Here is a 21,396-nt window from a genome sequence, read left to right as displayed (position 1 = left end):
CGGGTCGGCGATTGGGGTTGCGGCATCGCGGCGATACGAAAGGCGCGTCGGGGAAAACTGTGCAGCGATGCGGCGTGCGACGTCGGGGCGATTCAGTTGCTGCGGCGGTGGAAGCTTTGCGTCGGAATGGCGTTCGGCGGCCTCGCCTCCAAAGGCCACCGGAGCTAGTTTTCCCGACGAGGGCTCGAGGAACCACGTTGTCCTGAGGCGAAAGGGACCCAGAGGGCGAAGACCGGCGTGGAGAGGGCGATCGCGACTCGCGGCGCGGAGGAGATGGTGAACTACGCTGGCGGGTGACATACTCGGCGATGTCTTGAGGGCGCTCTCCAGGGCGTGGACGGGGGCTGTCGACAGAAAAACCGCGTAGACCCATTGCGCGATAGGGGCACCGCCGGTAGAGATGGCCGGCCTCACCACAGTGGTAGCAGAGCGGGCGTTGATCCGGAGTGCGCCAGAGGTCAGTCTTCCGCGGTGCCTGGCGCCGATCCGCCCAGTAAGGAGTCGGCTCGGCAGAGTGCACCGCGACCAATGGTGCGGTGTAAGGCGAAGGCCCAGGAGATGGGGCCGCGCGGCGCACGACGTCCGCGTACGTGACTGGCTGGACAGGAGTCGGGTACTGCGCGGGATCGTATGGGGTCGGTTGCGGTGCCGGCACAGCTGCAGCGTCTTGTGCCCTGAGTGCCTGTCGGACTTCCTCGCGGATGACGCTGGTGACGGAATCGACGCGAGGGGCAAAGGTGGCTTGAAGGTGCTGCAGCTCCTCGCGGACCACGGAACGAATGAGTTCGCGAAGGGAGTCCGCATTCGTCCTGGGTTCATGGTCGAACCGGTCCAACGTTGATAGAGTCGACGTTTGGCGCAGTTGCCGGTCGTACTGATGGGATCTTTGCTGCAGCAATTTCTCCATGTGCACGGCGTCGGCCAGGAATTCCGCGACGGTGTTGGGCGGGTTCCGCACGAGGCCGGAAAAGAGCTAGTCTTTTACGCCGCGCATGAGGTGCCGAAGCTTTTTTTCTTCAGGCATGGCCGGATCGGCGCGATGGCAAAGACGCTTCACACCCTCGACGTACATGGCAACACCCTCACTGGGAAGCTGAATTCGAGAGGACAGTGCACGCTCTGCGCTCTCCCGGCGGTCGCTGTTGGCGTACGTACTCAGGAGCTGACGTCGAAAGTCCGGCCACGTAGAGAAAGTAGTCTCATGGTTTTCGAACCACGTTCGTGCAGAGTCTTCAAGGCTGAAGTAAACGTTACGCAGCTTTGTAGCGTCGTCCCAGCAGTTAAAGGTCGCGACCCGTTCGTAGTGAGCCAACCAGTCTTCGGCATCTTCAAACAGGTCGCCGTGAAAGGGCTTAGGCGTGCGTGGAGTCTGAAGGGTGAGATAGGTGGGGCTGGCTGCAGGGACAGTCGTAGGCAGGGCTGGCAGTGGCGTCGCCATGAGTGGAGTGGTAGTTGAAGGCGCGCTCACAATAGGAAGGGCCTCGGGGGACAGGCCGCGGATCCTCCGGCTGGCACGATGGACAGGGGTGGTCACAAGAGGCGGACGCGTCGAGTCGTCCTCAGGAGTAGGGAGCATCGGCCGCACCTCCACCAGTGTCACGACCAGAGGAGCCGTAAAGGTAGACGTCGGGAAGAATCCAAGACCGGGAGCCTTCTTTTAATTATGGAGCCAGCTTCCACGACACACAACAGAACAGCGCGCCACGAGAGCCCACCGCCGCTTCGTCGTCGTCTTCGACTCAGCGCAGAGGCCGCGCGGCGCGTTAGGCGCGTGGCAATATATATTATGCCCATATAAACGCTTGGTCTCGAGGTTGTTACAAAACGAATCGTAAACGTACCGGTGTACTGAATCAATAAACACTGCATTTCCGGGGAAAAATAAACGTTTCTCTGTAAACACAAGGCAATCCGAACGCGAAGTCTACAATCGCCTATATATCCGATTTTGACGGAAGATCGCCAGTTCTCCGAAGGTAACTCTGCTAAACTCTGTGCTTTTCAAAAGGAGAGCTCATATGTAATTTTCTAGTTCTTACAATACGAAGTTTCATCTGTAAAAACATGCGAGCAGTGAAAAAATCAGCCATAGCGCTAGGGGTTCTTAAATGGAGTTTTTCTCCTTTGGGTGGAGTCCCCGGTTCTTTGGAAGAACAAAGCGGTTGAAATTCTTGAGGCTGTACAAATACTCTTCGTTGAAGTGATACCAAATTAAGCGCAGCTGCAAGATGCTAATAGGAGAACCAAGTTGTTCTCTTTGTTCACCGGCAAAGGCGAGAGCGAAATCCACTGGTGCGTAGACATATTACAGAATCACGGAGGAAAGCGAAGTCGTTAAAGGATCCATTCCGGCCATTCGTTTAACATTTTCCCCTCCAGCGGTTCCTCATAAGGGGACCTCGAATGTTTAAATTTCATATAAATGCAAATTTACGTCGGCGAGTGCGCATTTCTGTCACGAATTTCTGCTTCAAAATGGTCTTATGAAGTGGTGCGTAAAAATGAAAATGGCATTTTATTTTATTGTATAGAGGAAGATTACGCTGAACACTGTATCGCTGTCTTTAGAGCGGACGTAATAAGATGTAACGACAACACGCACACTTGAAGCACAGAATAAACAAGCATACACAGTTTTGACCAAGACAACAAGTATATAGAAAACGCACAGTCTCAAGATTCTTTCTATGAACTCCAATTAGGAAAAGGCAAAAAATGTGATTATTTGTTAGAATTGCAGCAGTTGATTTTCGGAGAACGGCATGAACAAGTGTTGCCTGGCTGCGTTGGCGTATGACATGGTTTCAGGCCAGTTTTATTGCCAGCTAAGACCCTTTACATGGCAGAACAATATTGCTAGTAAAGCATCTTCTTTGCATAGGACCGACTGGTGCTGTGTTTCACTGTGTTCCACAAAAGATCCATCCTGAGTGATGGCCCATCTTAGCAGAATCCATTAGAGAACCTAATCTCATCGCTGGTCTGCCACCGGATTACCGGCCCCCAGACCTTACCGGTAGAATAGCAGGAGAACCCCTTTCTCTTTGCCTCAAGCCACTTCCGTTGGCCATCGAAAACGTGCTGGCTCTGCCGAAAGAGAGCGGCGCTTCGCTCTTGATAAATGACCGCGTCTCTCGTGCATGTCTCCTTTTCGCTATAGCCCAACACTTTCTGCCCGAGTCGAAGACGCGATGTGGATTGCGCCTCGGTTCCACACTTACCGAAGACCCTGCCACTCTCGCGCTTCCGTCCATTAGAGCTTCCTCCCGGGGCAGCGGCCTCATTCTCTTAGTTGCGCGAAATTGGGCCCCTAGTGATGAGGATCTCGCGTGCGGTGGTTGTGTGGCTCCAGGACGTGGTGAAGGCGGCCTGATTGTAAGCGCGCGGTCCCTTTGGAACTATAGCTCCTGCTCCTCACTTACGGCTCCTTATTGTTGTTCCAGTATACTTCTCGAGTATCCGCCTCTTTCCGACGCAGGAAGGTGGCAGGGAGATGCTTCTTGCTAGGCGGATCTGGGCTGGCTTGAGAGAGACTCCTTGTCTTTAAACTTTAAAACGAATACGCCAAACCGTAACATCGGAGACGACCAGACAAGTACTTTGTCTGAGGTCAATGGAAGAGGCAAGGCGCCACCCGTTACAAACACAGCAGAGGATCAGAAATATTTAGTTCAGACTACGGCATGCAATTTGTGGCGGTATGAAAAAAAATGCAAAAAAACCCAAAAAGTATTTGCGCGGACCGAATTCATCACTCGAGACAGTTGGGTATAGTGCTTTTTTTTTAATTCTTTCGCCGGCAGGTTACGACGCCAGACGTCTCGCGTCACTTCTATTATTTGAAGCCACTCTAGCATGCGCACTCATGTTTCGTCCTTGGTTTTATAATTTAAAAAATGTCCCCAAAATAATTAGCATGGTACCTGGTTTTGAAGCACCTTGAGTATATTTTAATGTGATATACTAAAACAAGCGTTTATTATTCATTCACTTATAGAAAGTTTCGCATCACCGTTCGCGTGTTCACTCCCTACCATTCCTTCTTAGCTAATCAGTAAAGTGGTAAGTTTTCAGAGCATTTTTCATAAAAATGAAAAAAAAAAACGCAGCCCATAATGTCAGTGCTTTCCTGGTTCATACGTCGTTAATACAACCCAATCAGATGAGGATAGAACTTCATTTATACGTGTAAAATTGTTTTTTCTTCTTGCATGCATCTTCATACTACAGTGTTCACGCATATAGTTTGCTGTAGTGTACGATCAAAGAATTGTTCGTGGGTTGCCTGCGCCCCTCTCATCCATAGGTACCTTTTTACGAGAACGAGAACATAGAAAGATAAAAATAACGATTTATTTGGTCAAACGCTAGAGTAGTGTTCACCGATGTTCAGCAGTCTACAGACCACCTCAAACTGCACCACGCACGCTAGCGAAGAGCCATGGCTAAATGCATTACGGCCTCATTTGTCATTGTTTGCGCTCGTGTACGTTGACGCGCACTGATGATACATGCGCACAAAGACCTGGGCACTGTTTCTACAGCGTCGACAGGCATTTTAGCCGCCTCTTCTGAGCAAATAGAGCGTGACTTTCTGCCATCAGTGGCGCCCCCCTCTTTTGCTAGCGGATAACCCGTGCGAGGACGCGGCGGAATGACTTTGTAACGATGTTTCACTTGAGCGTCCCATGGTCAGCGTTCAAAACATCAAACCACTTGGCACGAGACCGGTTTATCCTCTTGCTTGTGTTGAGTTACCTGCGGCTGTTTTCAGAAATTAGTCTGCTATATAGGCTTCGTATGGGAACCGCACCCATTGTAATTGATTCGCGCACGCTAACGTCCGATAGCGGAGTGACTTTCTTTTGCTTTCTTCTTATACCAGCTCCAATATACATTGAAATCATGGAGCTCATCGCTAAAGCGGTAGAGTAGCTTCATCCCGAAAGTGCACCTGAAGTTGGCATTAGCTGCGGGCTTCGCTTCCATTTTACTTTTTTTTTTTTGCCTCGCGCCATAAGAGCACTTAAGTGCACGGCAAATCTTGGTAATGAAATTTTATAGCCGGCTATAATGAATAAACCGCTTATAAGTAACCGATGATAACACAAGTTATTAACTGTGCAGATAAGAGCTCTTCAACGTCAATTACTGCCTTCTACGTACTGCAAGCGCAACGTCATGACCAATAAAAAGCAAAACAAGACGTGTCGATGCTTAGGTCGCATCTAATAATCCCAATATCATTAGGTAAGGTGGTGCGTTCAGGAAATTACTGATGGTCGGCTATGTGCACACTGCAGCATTTTAACAGGCGCAACAAAAAGGCACACAGATCATGGAACGATCGCAAACGATATACAATGCGTCGTTCTGATTGCGACGTGTTTTGTTCGATAAGAAGAACAGGTTACGCTTCTGCAAAGAAAAGAAACTCAATTTATGAGCGGATTTCAACACTTTGCAAGCTACCATGCTGTTCCATTTCCTAGGGCCGTTATTTGTGCCTGCCTGCTCGTCTTCTTAAATATACTGCTGATGTCAAGATACAAGTAGAAAACAAGCCAATTCTTAGGAGTTTCCACGCCACATGAACGACAGCATCAGCAGCTCAAGAAAGCAAAAAAATAACAGTAATATGAAGGAGGGACAACACCGTGTGCATGAGCGCCTGGTTGATCTTCCCTGCACAAAACAGAGTCCCGACCAGCGCAGCCACCACCCGGTTCCTTCCGGAGCCCTCCACTACGGCGTCTCTCATAGCCTGAGTCGCTTTGGGACGTTAAACCCCATAAACCAACCAACCAACCTTCCGAGTGGCACTCGGTCCTGCGCAGTGCGTGTGCTATCGACCGTAGTCGACGAAGCCATCGTCGAGCATGCGGGGCGCACTGCACACTGTTCTCCGTGTTCCAGCCGCTCCCCTTATGAGTTTTATGTTTCCAAAAGGCTACCGTGCTGCATCAGTCGCGCGCGGCCGCAGCTGCGTTATGATTTTTATGCTGTCGCCGAGAAAGAGGAAGCACTGAGGCAACAGTTTGAGAAGTGAATGTGGACAGCCTGCCGTTCCTCTCTCTGTTTCCGCCTCTGTTTCTTCTTTGTTTTATTATGAATTTATAACTGTGCTATGTTTTTTTTTAGTTCGTTCCGGGAATCTTGTTCGCTCGGCCAGGAACTAGTAGGGCTTGCCTAGGGACAGCTGGACCATTCATTGAGGAAAACATTCAATGCACAGAATAAATCCAGTTTAGTTGGGTGGCCCTTATTCCAGGAGCCCATTAGCGTTTGCCACCACTCTTTACGGGTTATTCAGCCAAGGCCTGTTTCTGGGTGCGAGTTGGACCGCACGGCTTCCCAATCCTCGGCTGTAGGGTTATTGACTGTCTCAAAATTTGGATCGTTCTTGCATACCCCGTACCATGTAGTATAATTTCGCCACTTTTAACTCGTTGCTCGTGCCTTTTGCCACACTTGGGCTTCTTCAGCTCTCGTAATAATAACGCGTACAGCTGGCCATGCTCCTGCGAGGGATCACTTGTTATTTTCATTGGCTTGACTGATCCTGTGGCTGATGATGAGCGGCGATAAATAGTGGTCAGCATGTACAAGAGTAGCATGAAATGAAGCCATGTCACAGGGCGAAGCTAACACGGAGCAGCGGCTTAACGCCTGTTCCATGTGCCATAAAGCCGGATTTTCCGCGACATGAAGCGGAAGGGCCGCAAGAATTTATTTCGGACATTCAACGTAAAGATATTGTTGCGTGTCTGTATTAAATATCATTTAATTTTTTTTCTTGCCTTGCCTCTGCCGCACAGCATAGTCTGCATGAGAGGTGCTGTTAAGGAAAAAAAAGTGGGGGAAATTATACAGCGCAAAGTTTAGAGTCAGCCCAACTTATGTAAAGAAGCTTTGAAATATACAGTTTTCTGCTAGCAACGTACGTCGCAAGATTATCATACATTCGCTAAAACTGCTGGTGTAAAAATTTTATAGTTGCACTGAAAAGGGCCTCTGAACGCCTCTCGTCCAAAATTTATATACTACCACGGTTGCAACGCAATTTTTTTAAAATGGTGTTTATTGCCTCAGGGCAATAAGGTAAGAAAAAAAGGAGAGGGTTAAATGAATGAGAAAAGGTTGGCCGATCTAATGAAGGCAAGGAGGGAGCGGTGATGTGGCCATTTCGTCCAAGCTATATATGAGGATGGGCTGCTCAGCGAAGCCTACGTGGGAGCCCAGAAAAAAGAAGGGACACACAGGAAAGAGGAGGGTGCAATTAGACCTGATGCAAATGCCGAGGAACCTGTGTCTGCTCAATGAAATCTATATATGTCATGTATACGTCCAGTAAAAGTTAGTTGAAATCTACCGGGTATCCCTTGTGTGTGCCGTATATGTAGTGTCTGTGTTTTTAAACTGGTTTGGTTTGGTTTGGTTTATGGGGTTTAACGTCGCAAAGCGACTAAGGCAATGAGAGACGCCGTAGTGGAGGGCTCCGGAAATTTCGACCATCTGGGGTTCTTTTACGTGCACTGATGTTTTTAAACTGCTAAGAAAATGATTACAGCAAGCAAATATAAACTAGCCCAACTTAATGTTTTAAATGTACTCACATTACTAACCAGAACGAACAAACCAAGAGCGATGAAAGGTGGTCAATTGTTTGGTCGCTTAGCAAATCGCAGACAGCACTCCCCAGCTGAATCTCTGGGGTCTGACGGGGTTTCGGGCTATAATCCGGCAATCCGGGAGATTTTCTGAGCGGGCAATTTTCCCTGTCACAGTGGGACGTATCCAGCTAATCCGGTTGTGAGAGGCTGATTGACAACGACAGCACTTTGGGGCTGAAAGGGGTGGATCGTTGCGCTGCGGACGAGGTGCCAGCAGGGCAGCTAAGTCGCGACTGCTAACAAGATTAGACTTGTCTTTGCGTCGGATTTCTGCTCGGCTAAGTGAGGTTGCTTTCATCCGGGCCTTCGCAAATCTGGCATTGGAAGGAGGCGTAAAGTAAATATATAAATGCTTAGAAATGTTATGTGGTAGTGAGAAATTTGTTTCGTCTGTCACGCAAGGGCAACACACGCCGCGTTTTCTGTCAGCTCTCATAAGGCTGTCATTTTGATGCCTCTCCCCACTGGCCTTAGAATCCTTAGGGTTCGACTCAGTTGTATCGAACCTTCACAAGAGTTTCTGTACTTTCAAGCTATGCCAGGCTTCTGAACACTATAGTTTTCCTACTGAGTAATCTAAACCGTGTTTTTGTTAACCTCCTACTATATTCTGCCCTATGATGTTGGTAGTTATTTAAGCATCCTGTACGTCAGCATCTATTTGCGCGGGTCCACTGTGGGTTCCCTCAGTAAGTTTGCGTTAACACGTTTTGGCGGGATAGTTGGTTAAGCATCTTGAATAAACAGCGCGAACGAAGACGAGCACACAAGAAAAGAAAACGGACGTGTGCTCGTCTTCGTTCGCGCTGTTTATTCAAGACAGTAAGTTTGGTTCACGAAGCAACCCTGCATTTAGTGACAACTCCTGGTTGATGTTCCCCTAACCACGGACCCAGGACAACACTAAAGTGGTAAGACATGTCGAAACTGTCTTAGTATCGTCTTCGAGATGCCAAACTTTGGAGCCCGCATTGAGAAGTGCGTGTTGCATGCATCTAGCATGCCGATTATAGAAATGTTGCCACTAAAATGGAAATCGTGAAGTGTGAATGCGTAATATTGATGTGTGGTCTGGTCTTAAGACAGACAGACTGAGCCGATGGAGAGTCTGCTCAGTCGCATGCTTTCAGAGAGGAGAGAATATTAACGCGAAAGCATTAAGGCTGCAGTTCTGCAGAAATCTGACACTGTCTTTGGCGTTGTGAGCAAAAAATCATCCGGGGTAAGGTAGCCCATGTGGCCACCCAATCCACCCAGGGTGGCAAACATACGGCCAACCTGAGATACAACATTCTGCTCGTCCTCACGCAACCGTGGTCGAAAAATGGTGGTCATGTCACCTTGTAACGTCATCCTGGGTTACGTGACTTTGTAGCATCATCACAACCTACCAACCGGGTTGATATCAAACTGTTCACTGTGACTGATGGGAGTTGCATTAATAATTGGACGCGAGAGGTCGCTCGGGCTGAGCAACCTGGATCTCACAAGCTAGATCGATGGCAGCACCGTCCATCGCAGCATCGCAGTGCAGCGTCGCATCGCTTCACTGCTGCACAACTGCACGCTATCGCTTTAAAACTACACGACCTTTTTCAGATCTGTGATTTGAAGTCGGGCTTGATAATGTTCCCGCATTACAACAATTCGGGGTTTCTGTTTCGGAGTAAGTCTTATTTCAGCTGGGTTACTGACCCACCTGAGTAGCTCAGTGCCAGGGTACGAACAAAGTGGCAAGTTGGACTTGCCGCCGTCGCGGCCGCGCGCGGAGTGCAATCATATTTTGGTACATATTGCAGCAGCTATAAGAATTATCTGACGCAGTTCATTATACGATGCCTAATAGTAGATATGTTTTGTTAGGAGAAGGTTAGTGACGCCAACCAAGTAAAATACAGGAAAAACACGACGTTTCGGGACCGGCTCGGCCCCTTCTTCACGGTGTGACTACGGACGAGCGCAGCTTGGCTTTTTAAGCCCCTGTGTGGAGGACCTGCGGGTCAATGGCCGCAGCCCATGGACGTAGGATGAGGGGAGAGTCCCCAGGGAACGATTAACATTCTCTCGTGTTTGCTGTATGTGCCACGACTCGAGTAGAAGCCTCCTGCGTGGGTTAGCTTCCGTTTCCAATACAATGGTGCTGTCGAAGTCAATTGGGTGGTCACACCCTTCACAGTGTTCGGCCACGGCGCTGCGTTGACGATTCATGTGACGGACGTCCGCTTTGTGTTGGTTCATCCTTTCCGCGAAGTTCTTCGTTTCCCCTATGTACGACGCCGGGCAGACGGAACACGGAATTTTGTACACGACGCCCTGGGCCTTTTCTCTGGGCTGCCGGTTTTTTGGGCGGGGGAGAAGGCGACCGATAGTGCTGGTCGGTTTGTGCGTTGTCAGCACCCCCTCTTTTCCGAGAATGCGACCGAGCGTCTCGCTCACGCCTCTCACGTAGGGGATGCAAACACGTTTTCGCTTCTGGCATGCGTCTGAGGAAATAATAGACCGGATTTTGTTTTGCCTTTCTTGTTTCCTGATAATGCGCCGGATGAATGAGCTTGGGTAGCCGTTCTTTTGGAGGTCAGAAATGACTCGGTTCTTCTCCTTCCTTTTTTCTTCACTTGAGGAACATATGGAGTCGGCTCTCTTCAGTAATGACGTCACGACAGATGCTTTGTGCGGGATGGGATGGTTCGAATCGAAATGTAGGTACCGTCCTGTGTGGGTTGGCTTCCTGTGCACCGAGGACTGCAGGCCTTTGTCGTGCCTTGTAAGTAGGACATCCAGAAAAGGCAGGCTGCCCTGCTGTTCATGTTCAACAGTAAATTGTATGGCCGGTTCAACTGAATTTAGATGACTCTGGAGGTTTTCTATCTCTGAGGTTTTCACCACACAAAAGCAGTCGTCTACATAACGGAGGAATAACTTTGGCTTGGGATTAAAAGAGGAGAGGGCCCGGCTTTCGACGTCTTCCATGGTTAGGTTAGCCACTGTGACTGAAATTGATGCCCCCATAGCAGTTCCGGTTGTTTGCTTGAAAAATTCTCCGTTGTAGGTGAAAAAGGTACTGCGCAGACAAAGGTCGAGAAGGCGACCTTTGTCTGCGCAGTACCTTTTTCACCTACAACGGAGAATTTTTCAAGCAAACAACCGGAACTGCTATGGGGGCATCAATTTCAGTCACAGTGGCTAACCTAACCATGGAAGACGTCGAAAGCCGGGCCCTCTCCTCTTTTAATCCCAAGCCAAAGTTATTCCTCCGTTATGTAGACGACTGCTTTTGTGTGGTGAAAACCTCAGAGATAGAAAACCTCCAGAGTCATCTAAATTCAGTTGAACCGGCCATACAATTTACTGTTGAACATGAACAGCAGGGCAGCCTGCCTTTTCTGGATGTCCTACTTACAAGGCACGACAAAGGCCTGCAGTCCTCGGTGCACAGGAAGCCAACCCACACAGGACGGTACCTACATTTCGATTCGAACCATCCCATCCCGCACAAAGCATCTGTCGTGACGTCATTACTGAAGAGAGCCGACTCCATATGTTCCTCAAGTGAAGAAAAAAGGAAGGAGAAGAACCGAGTCATTTCTGACCTCCAAAAGAACGGCTACCCAAGCTCATTCATCCGGCGCATTATCAGGAAACAAGAAAGGCAAAACAAAATCCGGTCTATTATTTCCTCAGACGCATGCCAGAAGCGAAAACGTGTTTGCATCCCCTACGTGGAGAGGCGTGAGCGAGACGCTCGGTCGCATTCTCGGAAAAGAGGGGGTGCTGACAACGCACAAACCGACCAGCACTATCGGTCGCCTTCTCCCCCGCCCAAAAAACCGGCAGCCCAGAGAAAAGGCCCAGGGCGTCGTGTACAAAATTCCGTGTTCCGTCTGCCCGGCGTCGTACATAGGGGAAACGAAGAACTTCGCGGAAAGGATGAACCAACACAAAGCGGACGTCCGTCACATGAATCGTCAACGCAGCGCCGTGGCCGAACACTGTGAAGGGTGTGACCACCCAATTGACTTCGACAGCACCATTGTATTGGAAACGGAAGCTAACCCACGCAGGAGGCTTCTACTCGAGTCGTGGCACATACAGCAAACACGAGAGAATGTTAATCGTTCCCTGGGGACTCTCCCCTCATCCTACGTCCATGGGCTGCGGCCATTGACCCGCAGGTCCTCCACACAGGGGCTTAAAAAGCCAAGCTGCGCTCGTCCGTAGTCACACCGTGAAGAAGGGGCCGAGCCGGTCCCGAAACGTCGTGTTTTTCCTGTATTTTACTTGGTTGGCGTCACTAACCTTCTCCTAACATTAAATTTCCCAACCAGACAGACTTCTGTCGAATGTTTTCTTTTGAGATATGTTTTGGTACGTGAAAGCACAGTTCGATTAAACACGAAAGGCGACCGTTCATCATCGACTATTCTGTGACTACACCCCGTAAAGGTCAACAACCAACCAGCTTTCGCGAAGCAATGTTCTTCTGGACCGAATATTGCTTAGATGTCTTCTTTTTCCGCATCATTTTTTCTTCGCACAGCAAAAGACTGAAATTACCTTCCCCACGATTTTATGCCATCACCTGCCAATCCAGTTCTGTTAACAATTTAGATATGTACTTCGTAAATATCATGTAGGCAATCATATTCATTCTATATTTGTACTCCCACTCCTTATGTAATACCCCCAAAGTGGAGTCTTTAAGGTAATAAAGTGAAGTGCCCCGCAGAAATTAAGTGCCATTCAACTTTTTCGGCCGAACTAACAGCCCCCTTTTATTTTGTTTCTATTTATGCATTATCCATTCACGAAATGACTGGGAGGGGCGTGGCACCCCGCAAGGGGTCGAACGGCACACTTCGGCTCACGTTGAGAATAGCGCATGAGGGGCATGCTACCATCGCTTACATTGTTCGTTCCCCTCGATATAGCTTTTTACTGAGTTGCGAACCAATCAGAGTGCAATGGCATGGTTCAGAAATGTATACTTATCCCCATTCCAAGATATCTCTTACGTAGGCATTGACAACAGAAACAGCGCGCTTACGAGGCCTCCTAGCACCGCCAGTCTTCTTTTTTTGAATCCCTGAATCAAACAGCGTGAGAAGCAGGACGCTCTGCGAAGCTCTTAACTGCGCTTGGCGGTGGGAGGTCTCGCTTAATGGCCCGTGGGGAGTTTTATTGCTCCGCAATTCTCTGTTGAATTCCGATCACCCCCTTACTTTTTTTTTTTCTAGCTTTACATGCACTGCCACACTGTAAATCTGCACCACGCCTCATTCCCACCCCTGCTGTCATTATTTCGATATGTCTGCGCTTCCTCGACACCATTCGGCAATTGAGTTGGCGCTACAAGGGTATCTAAAGAAGGGAAAAAAAAATATTGGGGTAGTCGCGTTCCTGTTGTGAGGTCGTTTATTGTTTTTTATGTTTTCTGCGCAAGTTCGCAATCCGTGATGCTTCGGCTGTTCTTATACTAGCGCTATTCTTCAAGCAATGTGGGGAAGGCCATCATTTAGAGTCTGCTACCAAGGCGACGATCACCGCTCCCCACTTTTTTCCCGCCACTGGTACTCTCGATTGCCGCCAGACGGGGCTGTGCAACATCCCTCAGTTCCTGGCGGAGAATTGTCAGTAAACAATCCCGGTCGTTTAACGGTTGCATGGAACAATGCTTTGTTCACAGGCTTTGCACGAGGGAGCTGGTGCTTGTGTACACAGGATTCTTTTGAGTACATGCGATTGCAGGCTCGCCTGTGGATTTACGCCTTTCTGGCCTGCAGATCTGCCTCGCTGCCTTCGGGCACAGTGTTGATATTTATCGAATGGTGCGTGAAATACGCGAACTGTCTTTTCTGTTCTTGAGTAACAAAGCCCAGATTTCAGAGGCAGGGGAACTGCGATGCAAAAGGCAAAAAAAAAAAAGGCGTATAGAGCGCGCAGATTTACTTTTCAGCACGCCTCTAGCTTTCATTAGGAGCGAGAAAAAGCTAAGCAATATCACAATATTCCCAATGCTTGTATTTATTTCTATCCAGATTCTGCATGATTATTACGCGCTTTAGAGAAGAAATGGACGTCTACGAGCTACTGATACGAAAGAGCCGATCTTATTAGCGATTGAACATGGCTGTATGACTGAGAATGCCCACATATTGGCTAACTTCTACTGTCTCGTATCGCTGCTGCTGTGAGCAAGGAAGAGGATTTTGAAATGCGGTGGGCTTAATCACTAACTTCATATCGACCACAGGACCTTCATTTTGCCTGTTTTGTAAATAAGCCCCTTCATTCATCCATCCTAATATGTTTGAGAGGAGAGGGAATATACAAAATGCAACGAGTGATCTTACAAGAGCGGTTTCCTACAAGAGGCGTGAGATGTTGACAAGGCCTTAACACCTCCGGTTTTCAAAACGAGATTTCCTGGCAGTTAGCCAGCAGCGCAACAGATTATAAAGGGGAAATTCATTCCAAACTCGCATACAGCTTATTTGCACAAAACAAGGTGCACTCTGAACAGAAAGGAGTAAAAATTGGCAGAGGCTCAGCTTGGTTAAGCCCGGAAATTGAGAAAGTAACTCCACCCAGCCCGCATCCGCCGCGTCTACCGCCGCTCTGCGCCGACGGCACGAGCTGGAGCTCTGTATATACAAATGGTATGACGTCACTCCTACCGCAGCACCTATAGTGGGAGAAGCGAGAGGCTCACCGCCCGCCGTGTCTACCGCCGCTCTACGCTGACGAGCCGAGCTGGGGCCCTTTTCTTCCACAGATGGTGTGACGTCACTCCTACCGCAGCGCCTCTAGTGGGAAAAGCGAGAGGCTCACCGCCCGCCGTGTCTACCGCCGCTCTACGCTGACGAGCCGAGCTGGGGCCCTTTTCTTCCACAGATGGTGTGACGTCACTCCTACCGCAGCGCCTTTAGTGGGAGAAGCGAGAGGCTCACTGCCCGCCGTGTCTACCACCGATCTACACTGACGAGCCGAGCTGGGGCCCTGGCTTTTCGCAGCTAGTATGACGTCACGTCTAAGGTCACGCTAAAGGTCAAATGTGTCCACCGCCACGCTACGCTGAAGGGCTCAAACTGTGAGCAGTACTGCTTTCGCAATAGAAGGGAGTAAGCTGTCCTCGGGCGTACTCTCTCTTATAGAAGTGAGTGCGCTAGAGGACAGATTACTCCCTTTTTTGCTCCCATATAGGGCGTATTCCTTGCAGTGTAGAGGCGGCAGGGAATCCTCAGTCCGGTAGCAAAACTAGCAACCTTCCCTGCCCTTTTCTACTGTGTATGCTACTTAACTTTACTGCCATGCACCGACAATAAAATTCTCCAGATGACTGCCTTAAAATTTCTTGTAGAAGTCGGTGCAAGCGACTTGACTCTTCTCCTTCTCATCGTCTGCGCGAGACAGTTGATTAATAGGATGCTACCAATGATAATAGGCGCTAGTTCACCACTGCGCATACTTAACCTTCTATCTGGGCTGTTAATAATTTTTGTGCATCGGATGTGGTAACCAGGCTATACTAGCATACTGCTGGATTTAGAACGCAATATTGTTTTGGGCACAAAGAAGGATTTTTTTTTGTTACTCTGTACAGTGAAGAACTATAATATTTTGCTCCCGACCTGGAGGCGAAAGTGGAGGGTGGTTGTCTGATAAATGTATTTGCATCCATTTTGGCCAGTTATAAATGATGAACCTGTACAAATTAACTCAGCTGAGTGCTTTACACGGTCCGTTGTGCAAGCTATTCAAGCAGCGGAATCACTGACTTGCCCTGCGAACGACATATGTCACGTGACATCACGTTACGCTTTCGTGCTCGCGCCCGAAGACGAAAAAAAAAGGTTCCTTTAATATATACTGGTGTGGCACCACAGGGACAGGGACAGAGACAGAGTGACAACAACACAAGTGCTGTCACTCTGTCTCTGTCCCTGTCCCTGTGGTGCCACACCAGTATGAATTCGTACCAACTCGCCCAATTTTCAACCCTTTCCCTTTAATAAGCCACGACGTGCTTTAGAGTGAAACGTGCCCATTTTTTCTCCCGCGACTTTCTTTAGAGAGGGCAGCACGCGAAAATGGCCGTACAGTTTGCGAAAAATCGAAAGGACGATTCATACGTGCTCTCCGAGCAAGTCAAGTTCGTGCACCATGACTGGGTTTCTCTTTATGACAGCCCCAATGTTGAGAGCATGACTTCACAGTCGACAGGTTTTCTATTGCGTCTTGAAGGTGCTTTCGGCACTTAATCGTGTGCTGACCTCTCCTAACAAAACAAATTCACCCGTGAGCTAAGCCATGCAGTGAGTCACGCCTTACAGAGAGCTCGTCCCCTGCGTCAGAAAGCGCAATCGAAGTTGAATGTGTCCCCTGTCATTGTTTCGACGCGCGAGTGCCACTATGGGCCCATTAGGTGCTACGTTAAAAGGTAGAATCAGGATGAGTACTTACTTTTTCGCCGGCAACAGCTGCATTCGACAGATGGGAGCAGCAATTTAACTGAACTGCCGAGAAGGATGGTCTCTGCACTTTCGCACTGCCAGCCTTGGTAAGCACCCACTCGAGTACGGAGTCGATCACACCTGTCTTGAGTGGTCTGACGGGCGCTCCGAAATGCGCGTGCGGCACCTATCGGCAGCCACCGGATTCGAGATAGCACGGTCAAAAGCGCCTCGAGCGCGGATGCTGAGGCCTCCGTGGCCGAACGGGATAGAGGCCTGCGTGATTTGAGGGTCGCAAGTGCCGGCTCTGTATCGCTCAAGGAACACCGGCGATGACTGAGCCGCGAACGCGCATGACGAAGCACGCATTCATGTTCACGGCGTTATCGCATCGGGCGAGGCCATGGCGACTGCGAGGTATGCTGCGAGCTGTGTGGCGGCAGCGTGACGTGTTCTCGGCTCGGCCGGGAGTGCTATTTCGATGATAAAAAGCCAGTGCTCGCGACCTGCAAATCACACAGGTCTGTACCCGATCGGCCACGAATGCTGCAGTGTCCAAGCTCGTGGCGCAATTCGTTAATTGATCTCAAACCCAGTGACTGCCGCCGGGCGTCGCAGGCGCAGTTCTGAGGGCCCTTCAGACCGCTCTAGACAAGTGACGTTGACTTTGTACAGACGCGGCCGTAAGTAAACAGAGTACGTTATTGCGTTCGAAGTGCAATCACGCTTTCTCCACTGGTAATGTAGAAGCGTTGTTTGTGTACAAGAAAGCCCACTAACCTCCGCTACCAGCATGCGCGTACCACTGCTGGAAATTTCAGTTAGGTGACGCGTGAAAAATATTCGAAGACAGTTGCGTGCTCCGCTTACTTTTGTCCGCGCCTGTACGTCAGCGAATAGCTTGTACACAAAGACAGAAAAAAAAACAGACTGAGAAGCAGTTTTTTATGATTAAAGAAAAGCAATCATCGAATATTCCCCTAGCATCGGCAAATAATGCGGCACTATATGATCGTGTGTCTGGAAGAGGATGAGAGATGACTTGTGTCACAAAAATAAGAATAGACACCCCTCTATCGTGGTCTTGTTTTACAGGGGTCTGTTAAGTTTCAGCGAGCGACAAACTGCAAGAAAGGTATGCAGACGCAGAGTCAATGCCGGATTGGAGAGAAAGCAATTCGCCCGGACGACGTCCCTCCGCTTCCGGGCAGCCGACTTAAGGCCAAAAAGGGCAAGGAAACAAGCGAAGCGCAATCGGAAGTGAGCCTCTGCCTTGGTGCACGCGTGGCACGGCAGACGAAAGCCGGTGAAAGAAATGTTGCACGGAAACGCTTTGTGTTCTTTGAGCACGCAGTTCATTAACCTGCCGAGGTTTTAGTCTTTTCTTTTGCCTCCTTTTGACAGCTCGAGTCTCGATTTGTATCGAAGCAATCAGTGAGATGAGTGACATCGAATAATGGCATACACTTAACGTGCAATTCCTCTCGTGCTGGGCCTTTGAAAAGTGATGCGAGAACTGGAAAAAGCATGCGGAATCGACGTCCAAGTCAGTTAACCTGTTTTTTACGCTTAGCGTGGTTCAGATGCCACAGAAAGGTTTTATAAGTTTCGTAGAGCGAACTACGCAGCCTGATTACAGATGCTCTCTAGAGACAAAGCTCTCTTTCTCCGGCGTCTTCACAGCAACTTAGCACTTAAGAACATGGACAGGCCAGATATTGACTTCCCAGGAGGCTGGGCAGAAAACGTCGTATTATTTTCTAGTATAACGTTTCCTGAAGAACGAAAGTCCATTTTCACTAGAACTGCATGAATTCAAGAAAAACCGTAGACAAAGCCACGAAAAATATTTGCAATAGCTACACCAAACACCAAAGCATTTCAGCATTTGAAACACTATACTCGCACCAAGGTCCAATACTCAGCAAGATTACTCCACTTTGTGTTTTTGAGTGACTGGAGTCATTCCCTTGTCATATTTCGACGAAACCCCTTTGCCATCTGTCAACTACTTATCCTCACTTCTTTCTTAAGTCTACATTTCTTTATGAGGGGCTTCGAATCTGGGACCCGATGTGGCCGTGTCGGCCCTGTAGCACGCATGGACTGCGGTCCGTGTCACATATGCAAATTTTCTAGACAGCGAAACTCTTTGTCGCCTGCAGCTGGTCTCGACTGCCAATATTGAAGGGCGGCCACATCGACATCGCCGATCGCCTGCCACACGGGCCACGGCAGAAACCATTCCATACAACGAGGGCGCTTTCTCTTTCGATGCCAGAGATGGTTATCGCTTTCAGCCCTGCGATGCGCTATGGGAAGGATGGGGTTGTTCTTTCACGCAGGGAAAGGCAAACAACCTAACAACAAAGCAGAGGCGAGGAAAAAAGATAAAAAAATAGTTTAAACCACGTGAATACTAGCCTTAGGGGTGGGCGCAGCAACACAGTTGAACGCGACCGCGCGCATCGAACAGAGCACGCGTATCCTCTCCCAGCCTAATTTAAATATATCGGAGCTCGACACAGCGTCACTGCGTTGGCTGCAGGACGGCGATGTTTCTTGACGGAGGGCCGATTCGGAAGATTGTTTCCGGTGCCTGATTTTGGTCTGCCGAAATACAAGCGATGCGTCGAGCGTTAAGGTCCTTTTTTTGGCGAGGCGCCCTTGGTTGTTTACAATTCTGCCCTTCATTGAAAACCAGACGGGGACGACGCTTCTGGTGCGGTTAATAGAGCAGGGAGCAAACAAAGTGAAGACCGGGGCAGAGGCGGGGAAATGCTCTCATACTTGAAGCACGGTGAACGCCGCGGTGAAGTACGGGTTCTCGAGGAAATTTAAAACAGCTGTTCTTCGAACTCCTGCGGGGTTTACATGTTTTTATTCATAAAAACAAATTATGCTTGGCTTATACTTCATAAATTACAAATTCAGAACAGACAGATGTTCGAAGAGCCTTTTCTGCAATTTTGTTTCGGTGTATTTGAGTGAGCGAGCGAGCGAGTGAGTGAGTGAGTGAGTGAGTGAGTGAGTGAGTGAGTGAGTGAGTGAGTGAGTGAGTGAGTGAGTGAGTGAGTGAGTGAGTGAGTGAGTGAGTGAGTGAGTGAGTGAGTGAGTGAGTGAGTGAGTGAGTGAGTGAGTGAGTGAGTGAGTGAGTGAGTGAGTCAGTCAGTCAGTCAGTCAGTCAGTCAGTAAATGAGTGAAAACATTTATTGGGCTCCAAGTTTGTGATGTTAGGGTCCTGGCGGCATCGTCTTTGTTCATCTACCCTGAATCTATTCCGGTAACTCTTCCACCTATGCCAATGGTCGGCTGCGCTTACTTCAGAAATTGCGGGTGAAAATTTTGCCACCCCCCGGCATTCCCCTCAGCAGTTCGCTTACTCGCTAAATGGTCCACGAACCGTCATATTGGCAAGCCCATGTTGGAAACCCATGAGAAAAGGAAAAACTTGCTGTAAGCTTCCTTCTCTCTTTGTGTTTTCTGGTGGATCGTGCGTTGCCCACCACTGTTGCCGGCCACAAGACAGCTTCCGAGATAGGATTCCGAAAGCAGCGTTTTTGCTGCGCGCGCGCGTGTGTGTGTGGGTGTTTTCTCAGCAATTCAGCCGTTTCCGTGTCAGAAAAAATGTTGGCAGTGTTTGCGAGGAATAAATGCATCTTGATTTTTTTAGTATGTCATTTCCGTTTAGTGTCCCTTTAAGCTTTTCGCCCAGAAGTTTTACCCTCTCACGCACCGTGTTCAGCTCCCCGAGCTCCCCAGCCTTCCCAAACTTATTCCTTGACTTCTGTATACAGTCAGTTACGTACGCAAGAATTACTTGCGGGAAGCAATGGACACCAACACTAGTGGCCGTATACATTAATTAACTCTAGCATGCGTTTTTGCGTTCCGTGTATATGTTCTTCGGAAAGTGGTGCGCCAGTCCATTTCACATTTACATCTTCTGAGGTCGATGTCACACATGGACAAATAAAATTAGAAATATATCCGATTATGGAGCTGCAAGATTCGGTTAGTGTGCAGACGCTGCCACAGCAAACGTCGCATTAATTTACACGTAAGTTAGGTGCGCACAGAAGTACATGCTTTCCAGTACGAATTCGGGCTCTCATTCCTAGAGACACATTAGGGCAACGCGGAAGCAGTTTGGCAAGAACGCTGTCGACCCTACTAAATGCAGTGACAGATGCCGCAGCATCCACGTGATCTGTTGGCGCTCTGCCAAACTCCAGCCTATGTCTCTCAGCCGCTGCCGTGTAGCCTTCGAAACTTTCCTCGCGGTCGACCGTAATTTGAGACTCCTAATTAGGGTTCAAAAAGGCTCCCCCGGGAAACATATGAGGCGTGCTTCTCTGGCTCAGACCGCAGGGCCGGAGGCATACGGTGAGTGTTGGCCGCAAAGGGGACGGTGATCTGGAACGCGTGTACTAATGTAGCCTGAAACGCGGTCAGCGCGAAAATGCCTGGACCCCCCCCCCCCCCCCCCCCCCCCCCATACGCACGCACGCACCCTCTATCTTAACTTGATTTATAGAGTGCTTCGGGTGCGTCACGTTATAACGACGGCTCGCGTCAATGCATTCCCGCAGAATCTAGATTCCAAACGGGGGACGCTAGATGCAGCGCTGAAATGCCGACGTCGCTCGCCTGAATGGCCGAATGCAGGTTGGAAGTTTGGATGAACCTCGCCTCGACGGCGACCGGGAGGAAGGCGAGACGGGGTTCCGCAGGGTACGCACGGTTCTTGGCTTCAGTTAGCCTCGGGGCAGGCGCACTAATGTTATTGTAGCCGAGGGTAATGAGGAAATGCACGCGAGTGCATGGTCACGACGGTCGTATGTGTGCACATACGAGGAAGGAGGCACGATTCATAAGCACGGCGCGCACTTATAATGCAGCTCATTTGAATGCGGCAGCTCGAGCCTGACTGGAATCATAGAGAAAGCTGGAATCGTCTGCTTCGGGTCAGCGCTCGGATTTGGAAAGGCGTTGACACCCTAGCACTGCGAAGACATACCGTTCGCGAACGAGCAAACCACCGGCGGTGATTGCAACTAATCCCCCCTCCTCACTGGACATGAATTGATGAAGGAACAAGCTTCAGAGTGACTCCTTGTCTGCAGTCATTGTTCGGTTGGTTAGGGTTGATAAGCTATCCTTAACCCGCACTAAACCTAGATCAGCATGTGACGTTTTCGTTGGTCCATGCTTTAGGAGCCGCAAGCACGTTTTTCATGCTGGTATTGAAACAAAAAGTTCGTGCGTATATG

This window comes from Amblyomma mixtum, chromosome 8 (genome assembly GCF_055824585.1).
Source record: "Amblyomma mixtum isolate Tamu chromosome 8, ASM5582458v1, whole genome shotgun sequence".
In the NCBI taxonomy this organism is placed as follows: Eukaryota; Metazoa; Arthropoda; class Arachnida; order Ixodida; family Ixodidae; genus Amblyomma; species Amblyomma mixtum.
The sequence above is the reverse complement of the archived record's forward strand: the minus strand, read 5'-3'. Positions refer to the sequence as shown.